Here is a 20,966-nt window from a genome sequence, read left to right as displayed (position 1 = left end):
CAAACAACTTCAAAAAAAAATGATTCTGCAGAAAACTGTAAAAGGTTCAGGAAAAATTTTCGAAAAACTTGTTTGCAAAAAAAATTTAGTTTTTTTAAGAATGTGCTTGAAAAGCTTCCATTTTTTGTCAAATATCTTAATGAATTTTCGGGGCATTTGAAATTTTTGTAGGGTGTGCTTGAAAAGTGTCGATTGTTTGTCAAATAAGGTAATCAAATTTTGGGGCATGTGGGGCAAGCCTATAAAAACCTGAACTTGAGGAGAACTGTTTTATTTTTTCAGCCTGTCGACAATTCTTACATCAAATTCTCGATGTGTCATTTATATGATGTCTGTTCTGGCACATTGAAGGCTGTCAGGTATCTTAAAGCTCTGTTCCCAAAATTCACAATTTTTAAAACAAACCCATTGACAGGCCTTCAGAGGTGAGCAGTTACAGGATATTCTTTACTAGGATTAAAAGTTAAGTCTATTTAAGACCTTTTGGCCTCTGGAGAAAGGACCAACATACGAGCAGTTCAGATCTTTGCGGATAAGCATGGTTTTGTCTTTTCAGCTCTCTATGGATAGACGCGGTTTTGTCCATGTAATATAAAAAAATTGAGCAAGTTTTGATGTTTTCGGGTAATTGGCAATTGGCTCCATTTGTTGCTTGAGCCAAAATGTTTTGGAGCCAACATGAATGAATTTCAGCAAACATTTTTAAAGCCAACTTGATTGATGTGCCATCGTAGCAATGTGTTTAAACATTGAAAAGAAAGACCTGAAAGAGTATAAACTGTTACTAAAACAAGACAAATGGGTCAGGAGCAGACTTAATATATGACGCCACCAAAATTGGATTTCATTGCTTCGTTATTGGTTTTTTATTATTGATCAAATTCTGCAAAGTTGTTACACATACATTAATCAGCTTGCAAGGTGGCTGGAAGCAACAAAGCTTTTCCATTCAAGACCGCCAATGCAGGCGTTCTAAACATCAACTTAGAAAAAAAAACAAGGAAGCCCGAGGCAGCATGAAACCAAAATATTTTTTTGCTTAAAGCTAAATATCTTTTTAATTAAGAGTTTCTAATGTGCTGTTTTCAGCTGAGTTCGTTCAAAAGGTTTTCAACTACGGCAATTCGCAAACAAAATCTTGGAAGAGGTGCCGCTTCCTTTTTCAATCTTCTTCTTTCTTCTTTCTTGTAGCGAGACTAGCAAAACGAGGACAAAAACGAATTTTCATCTAAGCTTCAATCGAATTTTTTCAGTGTGCTACTTACAACAAAACAGCGAAAAAAGCAAGTTTTTTTTTCGCTGATATTCATTAATGCTATGTACTACTAGTTAGTTTTAGGTTGAAAAACACACTGAAAAAAAATCGAACGAGCTCAAACCACAAAGAAGTGCAAGCTTAGGCAAAACTTGGTGTTTTCAGTTCGCTGGTGCAATCGATTGAATCTCTTGAAGCTCTCCATCTTTTAAGTTTGAACACACTTGACAATAAACTTCCACCATCAACATGCACACTGAAAAACGAAAGAAAGAAAAAAGAAAGAAAATTGTTTTTCCCAAAATCATGTTTTATACAATTTCATCAAACATTTTTATAAGAAACACAATGACTAAGGAAAGGATAGACAAAGAGCGAAACAATTACCTACTGAGGGTCTACCCGTGAAAGTACAAAATTTAAATAATGATTGATTATAATATATTTTTATAATAACTTTAAGTATAATAAAAATTTTTGACATTTTGATATGTTAAGGAAAATTGTTGCACTATGATGCAATATCGAATCATTCACTATCGACACACTGGACAATAAACTTGACTTGCGTGATCACATGACATTCATTTTGCTTCTTCCCTTCAAATTTTACGTATCGTGATTCAACAGTTATGTATGAGTGTCCAAGTACCATGATTTAGTTCTAGTTATGAGGCATCACCTTGCATCAAAATCAATTTTTGAGTCTCTTTAAGCACGAAAACGGCATTGAAAAGCTTGTCCATAGCCTGTTTTTGTCGAAAACTAAGAGAGGCCGCCATGAACGGCGAGAAACCTAATCAACGACAAAAAATTTATTCTTCGAAGCTTTGGGCATATCCGACAGTCTATGAAACTTGTTTTTGAAATCATGAATCTCAGTTAACTCTCGAAATGCTACGCTGGACTTATAATTACCTAGGATGAGTACCAGACTTGACTGCATTTGTCGAGTTAAACTAATTGCATCTATAGCCAAGCCCTGTTCAGGGGCCTAAGTTGTGGTTTTATTATTAAACTATCGCGACCAAACTTCGGTAATTCCAGAATGTCAAGACCAAAACTTGATTTTTTGAGGCTTTGCAGACCAAGGAGTAGGCTTGCAAAGTGTGGGAGATAAATTCAGAAGTGAAGTTTTTGATTTGAAGTTTGTCGACTTTTTTCATATAATCCATTATGATCGATTTTAATTCGTTACTTTTTGGCACTAAAAACGATTATTTTTGTCAAGAAAATCCATTATAATCATGTTTTGAAAACGAAGTCTTTTATAATTTATTATAACCGATTAAAATTTATTAATTTTGCCACCGAAATTGGTTATTTTGTCAAGTCAATCCATTATAACTTAAAATAATCCATTTTCTTTTTGGAACTCAATTGATTAAATTGCAGAAATTTTGCAAGTTTTGTAAGAAGTTTTATGCCATGTCTTTTGCAGCAACAAAAAAAATAGCAATTTTGGCAAAAAAAACTATAATGTTAAACTGCCATGAATTGAGAATTGAAAAAAAATAAATGTAGAAAATCTTTAAGAAACTATAAAATGTGGAATGTAAAATATTGAAAAATGTAATACTTAGCAACTGCACTAAACAATAAACGAGACAATTTTTGAGAAAAATTGTAATTTTAATCATTAACATCTCAAAAAAAATCAGTTACAATTGATTATAATGGAATATAGTGACATAAGAAACTCTACGATCAAAATCTATTGTAATCAATCAAACTGTAGTTTTGTATAAATACTGACTATAATATGATAAACAATATCCGATTTTGACCCAGCATGAGGCATTGAGTTAAGGCTTCGCTCAAACAAATACAGAATATGGGTCAAAAATTGTCAAATCATTAGTCGAGCAGGGTCGCATAAAATTCAATGGAGTCGAATCATGGGTCTTGAATCTTTTATTTCTTGTCTTTATTTCTTACAGGTCATTTCAATTTGGAAGATAAAATTTCGAGAAACACGGAATGAAAGAAAAAAAGAAAAGAAAAAGATTTAAAAAAAAGAAAAAAGAAAAGAAGAAAGAAAGAAAGACAGAAAAGGATTGGGTTCGTGCTAATTAACCCCTTTTTGAGGAGTATCTTAGCCAAGCCATTTTGTTTTTTTTCCTAAACGTATTCTTAATCAATTAGGCTAAAGTGAGACTCAACTTCATCCACCAAAAAAAGTTAAACAATTGAGTTTATCGTTTTAGCTCAAACTGAGACTAGACAAGTTTCAAATGAACAATTTTTTTTAAAAAATTTTGCTGGCCGGAACAAAATATGAAGCCAAAATATTATTTACATTGGCAATTTTCATGCCCCACTTAATCGAAACATGGACTTTTTTCAGTTTAACATGTTGTCTAACAAAATCAATTGGAGTATTTGTTCAACCTTGTTATTTCGTCGCTATCAGACATTTATGTATTTTAATGTAATTGATATTATGCAATTTCTTGAAATATAATTTGGTTTCAAAATGTAACTCCAAAAACTTGGCAGTTTTAGTCAACCAAGGTTTAGTTTTTTATGGTAAAGATGACTCACTAAATAAAAACAAATTTACTTGAACCAAACTAAGGAAACTAAACCATTTTCAAGCTTTGTTTAGCTCTAAAATCAGTTTGGCCTATAGTTATTCTGATAAAGTTTCAGACAAGTTTTCTTCCGAGCGTTTTTGTCTGATGTAAATTTTCCGATAATTAAATCAGCACTTGAGTTTTTTTCTTTCTATTTTTGTGCTATTTTGACAAAATTTTATTTTCTGGTCATCAGCCTTCCTACTCTTTTTTTAATTGAGTGATTTAAAAGAAAATGCTTCCATATTAAGCACCCATCTTCAAATCAAATTAGTTCTGCTCGAATAATTTCATTCAGAAGAAAAATTGTTTCTTTTTGCATTAAGCACAAATTATTACTTCCGCTCAAAACCCTTTGCGAAATACCTCATATATTTTGGTAGGTGATAATTTTAAATACCTCAAACAAATTTATTTTTTTTAAATGTCCAGTCAGCTTTGATTTGGTTCGAAAAACAGTCTTAAAAGAATCCGTTTTTAGAACAATGGGTTTAATTTTTTTTTTCGTTACCACATATATGAATCAATTATGAAACCCCTTGAAAACATTTTTTTTATTTCATTCTAACAAGCTCAATTGTTCAAATGACAATTTTAAATTACAATAAAAAAATTCTCCTTTTTTTCTAAGAAAAAAATTTATTATACATGAAACTCTATTCGAGGTTATCAGGGGAAAATGTAGAAATGACGAAAACCTAAATATTAGTTTAATTTTGATTGTATGGGGCAATTACTTATTCATAAACTAACCTTATTCGTATAACAAATCATAATAACTTTATCTTAGGTCAGGGCTGTTAGTCATCCATTGTTTTTGTCTATGATCGCTCCAGTCTTGGCGTTTAATTTTTGTGGCATTTAAAACTTGTATTATGTACAACTTTTTCCTTTTCTTTCCGAGTTTGCCAAAAACTTGTACTCGGGGTAATTTCGACAAATCTGCTTAACAATTCACCCTATCGTATCTACTATTGAAATGCTACCCCTATAAATGGAAGCAGTAAATTAGAACTAAAACGTTCATTTATAATTCAAATTTTATGCTTTCTGATTGATTGTTTGAAATTTCTACTATTTTAAACTACTTAACAATCAACCTTCTTCTTGAAAGGAGGTAATTATTAAGTAGATCTTTTTCAACAAAGAGTACTTAACGGATATTTCAATAGATTCTGAAAGTTTTGAAAAATTAGGAAATTATGGGGGTTTTCAGTGATTTTTTTGCCCATTTGTGATAATTAGTTCGCAAAATTTACCAGTTTTCTATTGACGCGTAGCGTGGTCGGCAAATTATGGCTGCTCAGAGTGGTCTAGGACAATAAGCCGACAAGACTTCAAGCCGAAGAGATTTTAGACTGGAATTAAAACTTTATAACCACCTCAAAGCTTTACTTTTTATCTTTAAAATGTTCTGTTTTAAGTTTTTTGGCAATTTTAGTCCATGATGAGTGCTATTCATGACAATGCCCCTCTTAGTAGAAATGGCATCTGTAATTTACATCAGCCGGATTCTGAAAAGAAAAACTATAAGCATACCTGCACTGACAAATACAGATTAGGGGTCTTTCACCAATTTTTTACTCAAATTTCATCAGTTTCGAGTTTGTGATGAATTTATTCATCACCCATGATGTTTCGTTTTACATTCACAGCGTAAAGTAGCATAAAAAACCAATTATTTTTAAGATGGATAACTTTCTATGATTTCCATGCATATTTGTAGTTCAAAATCTGATCTATTTTGACCATTTTCCTATTTTTTTTTCAAAGTGTTGCTCAAAATTTAATTTGTTTCATTGTTTTCCTAAAGCAAGACTTGAATGGATTTTACAAAACTCCAACCAAATCGATTTAAACTGATTTTTAGACACTTTAACCGATCCAAATTTTTCAAAAAAGATGGATTTAAATTAATTGAAAGTTTGTCTCAGTTCTTAGATTGCACACTGTTAATCTGTTTGGAGTCTTTTGTTTTAAAATCGATTCAAAATCAATTTAATACAATCTAAAGACATTTTTGTCACTGCGGGTAAAAAGCGCCTTCAACAATGTGTTCTTTTAAAACTTCCCTAAACATCAATTTGACGGTTACATTTTATTTAAAAAAGCCAACAACTGACAAAAAAAGATAATGAAATTAAGAAATTCTTCAAATCAATCACAAAATTAATCATTTTTTATCATTTTTTATGAGTTTTTCAGAAAATGTTTGGCTTGAAGACTCTATATTTACAATTCGGCTTCTTGAAATCACGTCGGCTTGATGTCCGGCACCCGGCTCAGAGATCATTGAACGCACGCAAGCTAATTGTCCCAAATAAGGCGGCAATAAAGATGAGCATACCTTTTTGTAATTGACATCAAAAAGTAGCTTCTTTTCAGAAAACAAAGACACTTAATAGGGTAGATTTTCATATTCAAAAAATGGATTACAAAATTTTTTATTTCTTTTTTTAAAGTCCCTCTTTCAAGCAAAAGCTATTTCAGATACCTTGAAAGGTTTGCGTTTCAAGCAACCTAATACCCGGATAGCCGAAAACTTAATCGGTATAAGCGGTGAACTAATCTGGTGCAGAAATCATTCCAGGGCAAGTTAATTGATCCTAATGTTGCGTTAATAAACGCAAAATTAATAAATTTATACGCTTCAATTTATGGGGCTGATAAGGAAAATCGAAAACTTTGAAAACGTATTTTTTGAAAAGTTATCACATCCAAAACTTGCATCACATACGTTAAAGGGCCTTCGGAACAATCAACGCCTCGCCCTGGTCCGAGCAGTTTAGCTTCATTTGTTGTATTAATTTTTTATTTTGGCTTTTTTGGTTCGGCAATGAAGTTTGCAGCAGAGATTATTAGTTTGAATTTCAACATAATTCAGGAAAAACAAGATTCTGTGATGGCAGTTAATTTTGTTGCTATATTCATCATCCCATTCAATGAATTTAATTTCATCATCAACACTTTATAACCAATTTACAATCATTTTCATGACTACGATTCGCACAGACGGACCGTAAATGGACTATGTTAACTCGAGCATGTGTTAACAGAGAATGTTCCTGATTTAAAGAATTCCTGTGCTGATATTCAAAAAAAAGGTTAACACTTTTTGGCTCATCATTTTTTCAACCGAGTTTTGTTCACGATTTGAAATAATTTTTGAGCATTATCAGTAATAATAAAAGAATGCAAGACTGAAGTTGAAATGAATTGATGATGTTTCCCTGAATATATTACCATATATAATCTGTTATTCGGCGTTCAGTAGCTTCAAGTACTTTGTTCTAGACAATTTTAAAAGATGTTGTTATGTTCCTGATACTTTAGTCGGAAAGGTTTCTGCTAGCCTTCAAACAGAGGCTAGCGCATGTTTATGATCTGGAGAAAAGATACAAAAGTTTGTGCTGCTTTACAAGTAAATTCGTACAGTTCAAACTGAATTCCAAAGATTTCATTTTGATCGTTCACAGAAACATATTACCCCACAGATGGTAGGGTAATATGTTTGATGTTTTCCAGTAAAAACCATTTATGAAAATTGCACACCTAATTTTAAAATCAATTCCATGCTGAAATTATTAATGACCATCGACAATTTCTGCAAAATTTTTTAACGTTGAATCATCGATGATTTTATAATTGAGAAGCACGCATTTTTGTTCCGACTTTCGAAGAAAACGGGATATTTATGCTCGTTGTGGTTTTTTTCATTCAATCAATTTTTGCCGATCGAAATAATAATTTCGACAAAAATTGTTGATACCCCATTGAAGATATTGACTTCCTGAGTTCAAGTCTAAGAAGATATTTTACCTCCAATTTTTTTTTGTAAAGTTCTGGGGGTTTGAGACTTGCCAAATTGGCCATGCGACTAAATTATGCGCGCTTTGAAGAATTTATTCATTTTGCTGTGAGCGTAACTCGAATTATTTATGCATTGCGAATTATCCCGAACAACAAAATTGTTCCAAATTGAATTGTGGCTAACTAACCGGATCGGTCGTAATAATTTTGTACAAATCAACATTTCTAAATCTGATATTGTCCAAAGTTTAAAGGTTTGCAATATTTTCTTTTCCCAAAAACTATTCGATATGAATCAATGGACAGTCGGAAGATTCAGGGAGTTGCCCTGATGTACGAGCAGTCTTGTTTTGTTTTATTTTCGCTCAAACTCAACTTCTACAATTTTTACAAACTATGTTTTTCAGATGAGACATCTAGTCGATTTTTGACCAGAAAACAAAGATAGGGTTTGCTGAAAAAATATTGTTTACTGACTACTGCACACCTAATTTCCTGAGTTCAAGTCTAAGAAGATAGATATTTTACCTCCAATTGTTTTTTGTAAATGGACGTTTTTAACTCGAGCATGTGCTAACAGAGAATGTTCCTGACTTAAAAGTTCCCTGTGCTGATCATTTAACATTTTTTGGCTCATCATTTTTTCAACCGAGTTTTGTTCACGATTTGAAATGATTTTTGAGCATTATCAGTAATAATAAAAGAATGCAAGACTGAAGTTGAAATGAATTGATGATGTTTCCCTGAATATATTACAATATATAATCTGTTATTCGGCGTTCAGTAGCTTCAAGTACTTTGTTCAAGACAATTTTAAAAGATGTTGTCATGTTCGTGATACTTTAGTCGTTAAGGTTTCTGCTAGCCTTCAAACAGGAGCTAGCGCATGTTTATGATCTGGAGAAAAGATACAAGAGTTTGTGCTGCTTTACAAGTAAATTCGTACAGTTCAAACTACATTCCAAAGACTTCATTTTGAGCGTTCTTAGAAACTGTCGTAGCGATGGTAGGGTAATAAGTTTGACATTTTCCAGTAAAAATCATTTTTGAAAATCGCACACCTAATTTTAAAATCAATTTCAAGCTGAAATTATTAATGACCATCGACAACTTCTGCAAAGTTTTTTTTTCACGTTGAATCATCGATGATTTTATAATTGAGAAGCACGCATTTGTGTTCCGACTTTCGAAGAAAACGGGATATTTATGCTCGGTGTGGTTTTTTTCATTCAATCAATTTTCACCGATCGAAATAATAATTTTCGACAAAAAATGTTGATACCCCATTGAAATATCGACTTCCTGAGTTCAAGTCTAAGAAGATATTTTACCTCCAATTGTTTTTTGTAAAGTACTGGGGGTTTGAGACTTGCCAAATTGGCCATGCGACTAAGTTATGCGCGCTTTGATGAATTTATTCATATTGCTGTGAACGTAACTCGAATTAATTATGCCTTGCGAATTATCCCGAACAACAAAATTGTTCCAAATTGAATGGTGGCTAACTAACCGGATCTGTACAAATCAACTTTTCATAATTTTGTACAAATCAAAATTTCACAACGTGAAATTGTCCGAAGCTTATTGGTCTGCAATATTTTCTTTTCCCAAAAACTATTCGATATGAATCAATGGACAGTCGGAAGTTTCAGGGCGTTGACCTAATATACGAGCAGTCTTGTTTTTAGTTTATTTTTGCTCAAACTCAGTTTCTACAATTTTTACAAACTATGTGTTTCAGATGGGAAATCTAGTCGATTTTTGACCAAAAATTAAGTATAGGATTTGCTGAAAAAATATTGTTTACTGACAAAAATGTAATTTTTTTTTATAAATTACACTATTTAGCGTGTCCTAATTTTTGTTTTAACACCGAGCGAGCTAAGAAATCTCTACATTTTTTTTTGAAAATCCTCTCCAAATTTATGGTTTGCCTTAAGAATCTCTCCTCGATTGACTGTAGTTTAATGAATCACTCTGACGGGAAACTTTTTTTCTATGAATCCAATTAACAATCCGCACATAATCACTGCTAAAGATCGATAGCTAGTTCTGTGCTACTTCAGCACCGAAATTTGCTTTTTTAAAAAAAACCTCAGACTTCATCAGAAACGCATTGGCAAATAGCTTCAGCACTCAAATTTACTACTTCGATAATTCTCAATATTTAATTAGTAATAATCATCTATGGAAAATGGTACACTTAATTTTGAAATTAATTCGTGGTTGACTTCTTATTAGAACACATCAAATCAGCGACAAATTTACAATTTTTCAGGGTTTAGAAACACACAAATTTTGCTTTATTTTTTGTTCAAAATCAATTTTCACAATTTTTGTTTTTCAAGTGACACTTCAAGACAAATTTTGACCAGAAAGCAACTATCGAAGTCGCTAAAATATTCATTATATAATAATAACAAAAACGTACATTTTTCGAATCAGATTACCCTATTTAACGTGGTTTTTTGTTCAAGTTTATTTAAAATTGTGTCAGGCTAATAGGTCACTTTGACGTGAACGTTTTTTCTTCACAGAACCCAATTAAAAATACATCGAACAATCATTGCTGAAGATCCATAGCTAGTTCAATGCTGTTTCAGCACTGAAATTTGCTTTTTTAAAAATCTCAAATATCATCAGAAATGCATTGGTAAATAGCTTTATCGCTCAACTTCATTATTTCGGTACTTCTCAATCATTGATTGCAAGTTTTTCAATAATAATAATCTATGAAAAATTGCACATTTAATTTTCAAATTAATTCGTGGATGATTTTTTATTAGAAAAAATTGAATCAGCGACGAGTTTACAATTTTTCAGGGCGTAGAAGCAACAAACATTGTTGTTCAAAATCATTTTCCACCATTTTTATAATTAATGTTTTTCAGGTGACTGATCAAGACAGTTTTTGACCAGAAAGCAAATATCGAAGCCGCTAAAATTTTATTGCATAATAACAAAAACGTAATTTTTTCAAATCAGTTTACCTCATTTAACGTGAATTTTTTTTGCTAAAGATCCATAGCTAGTTCAATGCTCCTTCGCCGCTGAAATTTAATTTTATGGTAATAACTTCAAACTTGATCGAAAAAAATGCGAAAATGCATCGATAAAATGCTTCGGTACTGAATTTTACTATTTCGGTAAACTCTTGAATCTAAATCAATGATGGAGATTTCTGTTTTTTTGCTATGTTTTCATTCAAGCAAATTTTTACCATGCTTTACATTTTTTTATTGAACATCGGCAAGAAGAAACCGTTTTTGACACGCCACGAGGGCGCTTTCTGAAATTTTCATCCGAACATGATGTTTCGAGAGAATTTAAACTATTCAAACATAAGCAAAAACTACCACTTACAGCAAAAATTAGAAAATTTTCCCCTATATTCAACAAATCAACAGAAAAAGAATGATGAATCATAACCAAACAACTGTAAATCTGGACTGAAAGGGATAAAATCATAAATGTACAAAATAAAAGTAATTGATTTTAGTGCACATAGCACAGAAAGTAAGGTTCCAATCGCAGCTATCATTGCAAAATTTTTAAAAGATTATAACTTATGAAGTCCCTAAAATGGAGAAAATTCTAGCTGCAAAAACTTGCAAAAATTTTCCAGTCTGTTCAATTGCTGAAAACCTAACGAGTCAGATTCTTGATAGGCACCATATATAGTCTAACAAGGTTGCTGGTATATAAAGGTAGAACGTTGTATAACCTGACTGCCCTTTAATTCCTCTTCAAAAATTTGTAGCAGAAGATGAACTTAAGTTTTAAGACTTTCGATATTAACTTTTAAAAGTTGAAGTTTCTGTTTTTATATTCAAATAAGACTACTTGTATCAGGAAGACGCAATGATTGTTCTGACTTTGACATTTTAAAAAAGATGCACAAATGTGTTTCTGAAAATCTTAAGCCAATTGCTAACCATTGAACAAAGGAATATTTTCAGTTAACATAAATGTCGTAATTAGGACATGTAGCCAGCCGCACTTTCATATTGAAATACTAAATTTTTTGGAAAAACGATGACAGGTTAAAAATATTTTTGTAATCGATTTCAGGATGTTTTAAATTTTTATATTTTTTGTATACTTGTATCAGTAAGACGCACTGATTGTTCTGACTTAACGTGTTTGATACTTTAAAAAAATGCAAAAAATGTTTTTCCAAAAACTTTAACCCACATGCTAACCGATGATTAAAGGGATGTTTTCACTAAACAGAACCGTCGTAATTAGGACAAATAGCAAGCCGCAATTTCATTTAAAAATATTAATTTTTTTCGAAAAATGATGACAGATAGAAATATATTTTTATATTTGATTTCAGGATTTTTTAAACTCTTATATGAAATAACTCAAAAGCGGCTATATTAAAAATCGAAAATTTTGACAAAAAATCCCATCACTGTCTCTGAAAGTTGGAACATTAATATGATTGCTTAGCTTTCTGATTTGAATTGGAAATACTTTTGTGTGAGAAAATTATGTTTGTTTTTTTGCTTCCTTTTCAGTATTAACGTTTACGTAGAATCAAAGCCTTTTAAGTAAGTACATAGCACACTAGCTTGAAAATTAAAGTAAAATTATGGTTTGATTCTCTCACTTCATTTTTTTCAGAATTGAGTCTAAAAACGCACCCCAAGCATAACTATTCCTCACCTTCCTTAAAAGTACGAGTATCAAGCAAAAAAGAACACTTAGAAAATTTTTCGAAACATCTCGAATTGAAAACACTTCAATTTTTTATACTGATCAAGTTTCATTTTGGTAGCAAAAATTATCAAAAACACTCAAAAAAGAGTTTTATCTACTGCGTGTTATTATTTATAGCTAACATATGATTGAAAAAACGGCAATTAGCACCCAGAACTAATTTTCACTGCCCCAAAACTCAATGGTTTAACTTTATGACTGGCAACTAAGCTTAGTTTTTTTTGTTTCCTTCAAATTGAAATCTTAATGCGGCTACCATTGACTCAAAACAGCATCTAGTACAAAATTAATTAACCATGAAACAAAAACAAGGCTCATCTCGATTAGACTACAAAAAAAAGCATTTTTTGTACACTGTTCCTACCGTTGCTACTGAGCCGTCAAGGATACTTTTGCTTGTAACTTATAATTAGCTACGCGGCGTTTGACAGCTTCCTTTCCTTTGTCTTTTAAGCAGAATTTGTGCTTACTGTTGATCTGGTTAACGAAGACTAGTATTGTTGCTATTTCACACAAAGCTTTATACAATTCTAGCTAATTTTTTCAAATTTTATTTTCTTTGTTTTTGTAGAAACTGACAAAGTGATATTTGGAAAATATTTCTGAAGTTTTCCAGTAGTAGTCATTTATAAAAGTATTGCACTCCTCATATCAAGTATTTTTTTCATGGACGATTCCATGTTAGAACATAGATTATCAAAAATGACAATCAAAAACTACTGTAAAAAGTTCACTCATTTTTCAATGATGGAGCACTGCTATTTGATGGGTGACTTAGCGCTTGTACAAACTTTTTGCATTTTCTTCAAAATCAGTTTCTTCAATTTTTTTTACAAATGTTTTTCAGATGGTATATCACGATGATCTTTGACCAGAAAAAAAATTATAGGAACAGCTAAATATTTCTTGTTCAATAGCAAAACAAGTTTTTTTTTAGATTAGATTACCCCAATAAGCAAAATTTTTTGCTTAAGTGTAATACAAAAAATTTCTTAATCTTAAACTAACAAAAAAAACATGCAATAAAATTGAATTACTACTGCGGAAGCTCAGAATTCTCTGAATTTTATGAAGATCCCCTCGAAACTTAATTTTTGTAGTAAACATTATTTTCTCGAGTGACCGCAGTTCAATTGATCACCCTGACGCAATCACTATTTTGCCATATATTCAATTCTAAGTCATTGATAGCGATTGTTGTTTCTTAAAATGATTTACTTAGCAAGTTTTCATTTAAAATCTTAATTGTTAGGAAAAAAAGAAGCCGGCTGCAGTGCACATAGCATAAACGGTTATGATCACAGCTATTCTTTTTAAAAAATTTCAAGACCAGTAGTTATCAAATCATTGAAAAGGATAAAAGCCGAGGTCCGAAAATTGTTGCACAACTAGGCAATATATTTTCTAATAAATTACCTTAGATTGCGAAAAAATTTTGATTTTGATGTAATGGTGTCTAATATGAGATGATGATTTTCGTCAAATAATTTTCACTGCCAAAGTTTGTAAGGATAAAAAAAGAGAATTATAAAAAACTCACTTTTCAAGTGAAGTATTTTCGTTTTGGTGGAGTTTGGAGAAAAAACTGAGTATGAATTTTTCAAAAAAATTATCAAAATTTTAAGCCGTGATTCTTGAGCAAAAAGTGCAGCAAACACTTGAAAATCAACTGAAAAAAGCGGCACAAAAACTACGAAACCGAGTAGTTTCTAGTATTCAATTTAACAGATAAAAACAATGTTTTTGAAAGATTTATGAGCCTCATAAGGATAAACTATCTCAAACAAAAAATCAGAGCAAAACAAGGTTTTCTTTAACTGAACAAACACATCTATCAAGTTTCCAGCTTTCGTTTCTGTCAATGGATTACTTGGGACATTTTCATTTACCAAGTCTGTTAGTAGTAGCTGTTGGATGTGATCAGGGGGGGGGGAGGTGGCAGACCCTCATGTTTTAAGACAGGGAATAGAGCATCCGGTCTGCCAGCTATGTATTAACATTGGGTAAAGAGTCTACAATGTATTAAGATAGGGAATACCGATGGTAAGGTTTTATGGTTTGTGTGATGGTAAGATAATGGTAAGAAAAACGTATTTTTTTTGGTTTTTGAGTAGAAATGTCTGGTTTTTCGCAAAATTGTTGGCGCGTGTTAACCAATTTGTAAATATCAAAGGTTAATTACGTGTGGGTTGTGTAATGAAGGACCTTTAATTAGTTTTTTGATACATGGTAAGTCAATGGTAAGAGTTTTTGGGTAAAAAACTTGGAATTTTTATGAAAAAAATTTCAAAAAATTACATAACACAATATGATTAGCTTTTTCAAAATAAAACACAACTTCTCGTATTTCAAAATTAATTTTGGGAAAATAGTGAAACTAATCGTAATTTTTGAGAAAGTATAGTAAAAATTAATGGAATCTGTCCAAAATTTTCCATTTTCAACCTTTTTGTTTTTTTTTGGTGAATAATTGATTTTTCGTCCAATTCAGGGTTAATTGAAATAGGACTCCTAAATTCAAATGAACATTAAGAGCAATATTCTACGAAATTCTTAGACCAAACTCCATGATTTAACTCCTCCTCAGTTTTTTTTCACAATGATTAACCCAACCCAATTTTGTACAAAAATTACATTTTCTGAGTACTTTTTCACGTTAATAATAATGAATTTCAAATCAATGATGGAAAATGAACAGTTAATTGCTAAAATTAACTAAAAATTTTTCTTAAAAGTTTCTTCGATTTTGGTTCAAATTCAAAAAAAACGTCTTCATAACTGATGATTATCTCTCTATTGCTTCTGCAACATAATTTTCATGATTTTCCGAAGAAACGTTTTATGTTTTTTTTATGGTTTTTTTGCTTTCTGTTTAATGCATGTTTTCGCTATTGAACACATTTTGCAAGAAAATTTAGTCAGAACTGGAGAATTTAGGAGGAAAAGAGTATCAATTGAAAGAACAATTTGCTGTCAGAGATGAAATTAGAACTGATACCGTCTGGTTATTACGAAAACAATGGTAAATGTCTTCCTCAAGGTTCCCTTGTTTAGTTGCTACAGTAAATTATTTAAGCAAAAAAACAATATTTGGGATCAATAACTGTCACTTTTCTCGAAAAATAGTTCTTTTTTCATGATTTTCCGTAGAATTTTTCTATGTTTTGAGGTTATTCTTGCTTTCTGTTTAATACATGTTTGTGCTATTGAACACACTTTACAAGAAAATTTAGTCAAAACTGGAGAATTTAGGAGGAAAACAGTATCAATTGAACAAACAATTTGCTGGCAGAGATGAAATTAGAACTGATACCGTCTGATTCTTACAATAAAAATTGTAAAAGTCTTCCTCAAGGTTCCCTTGTTCAGTTCCTACCGTAAACTATTTAAGCAAAAATACAACTTTTGGGATCAATAACTATCACTTTTCTTGCAAAATATTTATGAAATCGCTTTTTATTCTTAATTTATGACGGAAGTTTTCTCATAAATATCCAAGTGAGACAAAATTGGTGCTAGTTAAAGCCTTCAAAAATATATGTACAAAATGAGAATATAAAGGTGTATTTTTACGATTTAAGAGCAAATTAAGAGCAGCTCTATTAGTTATAATCTGAAAACCTTCAGAAATACGCAAGAGATCTTAGTTCCTAACATCTACAAATCTAAAAAGTTCTAGAAGAGCGCGTCTCAAAAAATTGATTAAGCAAAGGCAGTCAAGTTGCAAACTGGAACAATTGTATAGTTTTCCGAGTTTTAAGCAGCAAAAAACTCTAAGTAAAAATAATCAAATGTAGACCTTGAAAGCAAGTTTTTGGTTTATGCTTTGTACCATCTTCCAAACGATGTCGGATTGGGTTTGCTCTTCAAAAATTATCTTCAAAACAATTGATTTTTCATATAAGGTACCTAATATATCAAATTACAACAAACTTTTCTATTGAATTACGCATAAATATAAACCTTTGAGGACTTTTATGTCGGATTTTTTCTCAAGATATACTTTATAAGCTAAATTGGAGTAAAATTCTCTCAAAACTCCTAATAAAAAAAATGGAGTTTCTATCTCATTTTACCATTTTCTCAGTTTCTGCTTCATCAACTATCTACCAAAAGAATCCAATTTGAACAAATTTTTACTTGAAAATTGAATTTTAGATGGAAAAATGTATCATTTCAACAAACATTCAACCATAAATCCTTTGCTAAAAATCTTTAAATGATTTTCTCAGCCTCATAACTGTATATTCATGTTTAAAATCTGCATTTCTTTTTTGGAGTAAATTTTTAGTTGAGAATGATCTATATCATTATCTTGAAATTTTCAAAGTTTAGCAAAAACATACATTTTTCTAGGTCATTTATCAACTTCTTTTCTGAAATAATAATAAAAAAAATTAATAGAAAACCATAATTCTTAATAAGTCAAACCTCATTGTCTGCTTAAAAACGCTCTACACTATGGTCACTTTACATGCACTAAACAAGAAAAAATTTGAAATAGTAACTACACAAAACCTTTCAATTAGTCGATGTTTTACAAATATCCACATCTTACAATTTTTAAGCAAATACTCAACTACTCATCAGCATATGTTATGCACTTTTACTACAAATATATCGCAACAAAGTCTACGCATGCTTGCAACCAAGGGAGTTTTTACTGTTGATTAAAGGTTTTCGGATCGAGTTCCATGGAAAGTTTCACGACAATTTGAACTCGATTTTTGCTGTCTTTATCATCAATCAAAACCTTTTAATAAAAAAATGGATGACAGTTCAGGTATTGTAATGAAAACACTGTATAAGTTCTGACTAAATTTATCACAATTGTTTAGACTTTTCAGATTCAGTAAAAATTAATATTCAGAGTAATTTCTATGTTTTTATTAAAAACTATTAATTTTACCTTCTCTTGAAGTGTGTTTGGAGGCTGCTGAGCACAAAATTTAACATTTTTATGCTGACAATGCTTCTTCTTGAAATGATTGGTGAGTTCCTCGCTGCTATAAATATAAAACTTACAGTTAGAACACTTCAAAATACCACAGGTTCTACAATGTTTTGATGCTTGTAAGCGAATGTATTCTCTGCCACATTCAAGACATGCAACTCTTTCCTTTCTATTCAGTGACGGCATCTCAGGAAGTAAAGAAAAATTAAATGGGAAATTTTAAATGTACTAAATTTTTAGGCTAAATGAGTTGAATAGCCTCAAAAAATGAACAAAATTTGATAAAAACAGCAAACTTATTAACCAAATGTTTTTAACGTGAAAAAAAATCAGAATGGATATGCTATTTAACCTAGCTGAAACAAAAATCAACCAATTTAACCATGGAAGTTTCAAAAGTTATGCTATCAACCAATCAGATTCAAGCATTATTGATAAGGAAATTTTTATCTTTTTTGATATCAACCAATCAGAATTGAGCTTCAAAAGTCATGGAATTTTCAAGAAATTTAATGTCAGCCAATCAAAATTGAGCTTCAAAAGTCATGGAATTTTCAAGAAATTTAATTTTCAACAAATTTAAAGTCAACCAATCAGAATCGAGCTTCAAAAGTCATGGAGTTTTCAAGAAAATTAATTTTCAACAAATTTAATGTCAACCAATCAGAATTGAGCTTCAAAAGTCATGGAATTTTCAAGAAATTTAATGTCAACCAATCAAAATTGAGCTTCAAAAGTCATGGAGTTTTCAAGAAATTTAATTTTCAACAAATTTAAAGTCAACCAATCAGAATCGAGCTTCAAAAGTCATGGAGTTTTCAAGAAATTTAATTTTCAACAAATTTAATGTCAACCAATCAGAATTGAGCTTCAAAAGTCATGGAATTTTCAAGAAATTTAATGTCAAATTTTTTTGTTTCTATACAAGTTAAAACTAATACAACCTCCATCAACGTCATCTGTCCACCACTCTTTTAATTTTTTGAAGTCTTTCAGCCTTATTATCTGATAAATGCCATTTCAGACATTGAAAACGCTTTTGATAGAAACATATTTCTTGCTGAAATAAGCAAAGAAACTTGAAAAAACTCGAATTGTTGTACCATTTTTAATTTATTTTGTAATATCAATCACCAAAAAATGTTTTTTTTTTCCTGATTTAGAGTCTAATTAGTTGTAAGGAAATTCAGGTAGCCAATCAAAACCTCAAGTTGAGTTAAAAAAATTGAAAACAACCAATAAAATTCAGAAAATCGAAAAAAATAGATAATGATAATGTTTTCAACTAAGTATACATTCTTGTTTGTAATTTTGTTGAAATAAGACAAAATTTACCTAAATTTTGATGCAAGCAAAAATTATATAAGTTTTTTCTCGTAATTTTTCAACCAAATACTGGAAAATGGTTTGATAATTGATTAGTGTTTTATGTCAGTTTCGATTAAATTGTATGTTTTGTCTGACTTTTACTCAGATATTATAGCTCTAAATATAGACTTCATTGAGAAAAAATAGTTTTGAACCAATAATATTTCAATTACCAAATATGCAAAACATCACAAAGCATTACTGAGGTTCACAATTATCAACAAACATAAAGTTCTCCAAAATTTGGGACAGTTCTTTGAGTTCGTTCAGAGTATAGTTGACATAGGCAACTTGTTTCAGTCCTTCATTCTCTTTTGCAGTGAAGAGTCGAATCTGAATGTAGGGAGGCTTGTTCACACTGTTCTTCTTGATTGTGACACGCACCCTCCTCATGTTGTATGTTGCTGTTTCATATACTTTATTACAGATGTCGAGCTCCTGATCCATAGTTGATTCTTTACCAGATTTTGCTTCATATATAGGAACGAGTCCAAGATTTTCAGCATCGTGAATAACACTGTTCCGAATTGCCGATACTGCTTCTCCTTCTTTTTTTACTAAAATAGATTTGCTGAGACTTTTCAAATTGTCCCAAATCATTTATTTTTAGTAGTTGAAAGCACGGTTCCAAGTATATTTTCCCCTTGTAGGATTTTTGGAACCAAACAAATCTCCCAATTCTTTTTGATTTTTTGAAAATTCAATGTAGTTGGGACTATCAGCTTTTCTCGAGTACATTTTGAAGAACAAATTGATCAGATGAGGAGAAATGAGAGAAATGATTTCGAGATTTAATGAAAATGGATGTAAGCGGTTTGAGTCATTGCGATTTCCATACATGAAAGTAGTACCAAATGTGGAAGAATTTCCCTATATGGAATGTGTGTAGGCGTTACTACTACTATATAACTCCACAATTTTCTGCAAAAATTATTTTCCCAATGGCAAATGCTATGTGTCAAGTTCTTCCCAGCTTTTATTCAGATTATAATAGTAAATCATTGTTTATTTTTGTTTCCATTGAATTTTACGAAAAATACATAGTAACCCAAGATTATTGCGTGTCTACTCATGATTGTTCTGTTCCTTGGGAAAATGCAAATTTCATATAATTTTAATTGGAACATCTCTTAGCCAAATTCTTCAGAGATTAGACAAATATCAATACATTTATCAAGAAATTGATTGTCTTTACACTTTGTACAAACACAGATTCTTTTTGAGTATTGTCACATCAAGTGGGGAAGTCTTCAATCAGCTTATTTGCGGAGTTCAGCATAATTTACGATGGAAAGGAGCAGAAATAACACCAAGCGTATCAAGGAAACGACTTGTTCGGAAAAAGTTCAAAAAACATTATCTAAATTCTAATCAAAAAAATGCATCTACGCAAACTCTTGGCTCAGCATTTTTAGACAGAATTCGAAAAGTACAAAACTCAAAATATGAATCTGATTTCTTCAAAATAATTGATTGTTTTATCGATGGTCATGGTTCTGTAAATAGTGAGCGTGTCAGTTTTTCTATTAATTTTGATTACTTTTTCATAAAAATCTAGTCAAGGTTAATTAAATTTCAATTCAAATGCTTTTCAACGAATAAATTTATGTTACTTTTTTTACAAGTTGCAAAAAATTTAATCACTTTTCAACAAATATGCGTATTTTAGAGAAAGTTTGTTGCAGAACGCAAATTTTTTCATATTTTAAAATATATACATTTGCAAAACCTAACTTCTTTTTTCTTATTGTTTAGAAATTATCAGTATTGATGACCTCGAGTGCTTTTCCGTATCTTAATACACTGTTTTTCTGATGCTTTTGATTTAGATACGTGCAAAAATAGATTTTTTTCTGATCAAACTTAAAAGAAAGAAACTCTTAAATTTTAATTTTTAACATTGCAAGAAAATCTTGTTACAGTTTTTTTTAAAATACAAAACTATTTAATCAATTTTTTCTTATTTTGCGGGATTTTTTTTTTGATTTTTTGTAACAAGTGTGCAAAAAAATTATGAAATTTTTTGCATGTTGCAAAACTTGTAAAGTTTTTTTTAAAAATATGCAAAATTTTTCGAGAAAATTTCTTGCACGATGCAATTTTTTGCACGATGCATGATATTTCAAAAAATATATGCAAAAACTAAATTTCTTTTTTCTTACACAAATGCGAAAATTGCAAAATTTTATTGTAAAAAAATAGTTAAAATAATGCTAATTTTTTTTTAATTAATGACTTTGAGTGCTATTCCCTATCTTAATACATTGTTTTTCCGAGC

Source organism: Symsagittifera roscoffensis, chromosome 5, assembly GCF_963678635.1.
Source record: "Symsagittifera roscoffensis chromosome 5, txSymRosc1.1, whole genome shotgun sequence".
NCBI lineage: Eukaryota > Metazoa > Xenacoelomorpha > Acoela > Convolutidae > Symsagittifera > Symsagittifera roscoffensis.
Note: the sequence above shows the minus strand (reverse complement) of the source record.